Raw genomic sequence first — 1974 nt, 5'->3', positions numbered from 1 at the left:
TTAGTTAAGCTAAGATAATAAGCAGTAAAATTATGATCGCGGCAGTACTTATAGAGTGGGGGGAGTCTCTCCCCCCTCCCTATATATATATATATATGTGTGTGTGACATAAAACGCTTCAACTTATCTTTTTATGTTATTCCTTTGTCGAAGTCCTTTTCTTAATTTACTATTCTAAACTAAACGCTTTTGCACTTTAATATTCACATCCTGTCTTGTAATCTACTTTTGGTTTCAAATCATGCATTGAGTAACAGTTTTGATTTCCCCTCTTATTTGAACTGTGAGAAAGACTTTTTCACTCGCCTTATTTAAAATATAGATTTTATTTTATAACCGTCGTCGAACAGCCGATCCAATTTTAGGTTTACGACTCCTAATGTTCAACTCTGTAACCTTTTAATTTTGAACAAATTCAGTAGACAAGGAAATTTTTGTTTGATTTGTTATAGGAACATGGAGGACTTTGCAACTCGATAGATTTAACTTGCATCAGTCACCATTTACTATACGGGAAGTCTTCGGCCGGCTGTGGACTTTTTCACTCGCCTTATTTAAAATATAGATTTTATTTTATAACCGTCGTTGAACAGCTGACCCATTTTTTGGGTTTACGACCACTAATGTTCAACTCCGTAGTTTTGTAATTTTATAATTAAAAACTGGAAAGTTCCGCCCCTTGCTTACGTTGCTGATCAACCCTCATGGTTGCTTCTCATTAATCGTTGCGGATTAAGAGAAAAAAACCGTTTATTTCCATAAATTACGCTTGAATTGCTATTTACATTTTGAAGATGACTAAATTTAGACAAAACAATAAAATTGGAACATCCTGTAGAGTTAATACTCAGTGAAGATGGAACCAAGGGAAAAAGTATTCGCCTCCGAATGAGGTGAACCAGATTCGAATCCCAATAATGGCTGGTCGATACGAATTCCGCACCCGGCTCGCACCTACTACAGTGCTGATGCAAAATATCCTCCACGGTAGACGGATTATGGGATTTCGTGGTTTTTTTCTTCATGTAACGCAAACGCGGGTTAGTTTCAATAAAAATTTTTCCCAACACTTGATCCAAGAGTTCCCTGGTCTTCTGGATTGGGTACAAAATTACAAGGCGACGTTGTTGAACATTGGTAACAGTAAACCCAAAATTGGGTCGGCTGTTGAACGACGATTATGAAATAAAATAAAAATCACGCGCTCCAATCACATTTTTCAATAATATCCCGATTTTTTTTTAGAGTCAGATTTAAAGCTCTTAAATATCATTACTTAAACTGCATAACATATTTGAGTTTGGATGGAGTTGGATGACTGCATTCAAATCATCCTACTCCAGTCATTGTTGTCGAAACTGGTTGTCGTAATAATTTCATTTAAAAACAATAAAAGGTTTCAACTTAAACAGGGCATTTCATAAAGTTCAACCATAATGTATATTTTTAAAATCCTTGATGAAATTTAAGTAAAAAACGAGTACACACATTGTCATAAATTAATAATTAGGCAAGGAAAAAAAAATCAAAATTTAATGAATCATGACTGATGAAGGTGGGATTGGCTAAAAACTTGTGATTACTAGAGAAAACAAAACTTAGAAGGCGATTAAAACTTAACACGTTCGTGTGTCATCGGTCATTCAAACTGATTTTCTATTTTTCATACCGCCTATTTAACAATTAATTTAACTGATACGATGACGTTGTCATTTTTTCTCCTCTATGAAATATCAATTTGCAGCTTTTACAACGTGTTAGATGTAATTACAGAACACCCTGTATGATGTACAGTATTTTACGTGATTATTAATTAGGTAATTTTCACAATCAAATTTAAATAAGATAAATAGCTTTTCTAATACCTAAAATTTAAAAATATAATTTTTTAACTTCCTGTAATTACTACGTCTCTTCAAAATTATGTTGAAAATTTATGATGTTAAGAATGATATAAAATGTTTCATACCTTTT

This window comes from Parasteatoda tepidariorum, chromosome 10 (genome assembly GCF_982258835.1).
Source record: "Parasteatoda tepidariorum strain Cologne lab strain chromosome 10, Ptep-v5.0, whole genome shotgun sequence".
NCBI classification, from domain to species: domain Eukaryota; kingdom Metazoa; phylum Arthropoda; class Arachnida; order Araneae; family Theridiidae; genus Parasteatoda; species Parasteatoda tepidariorum.
Note: the sequence above shows the minus strand (reverse complement) of the source record.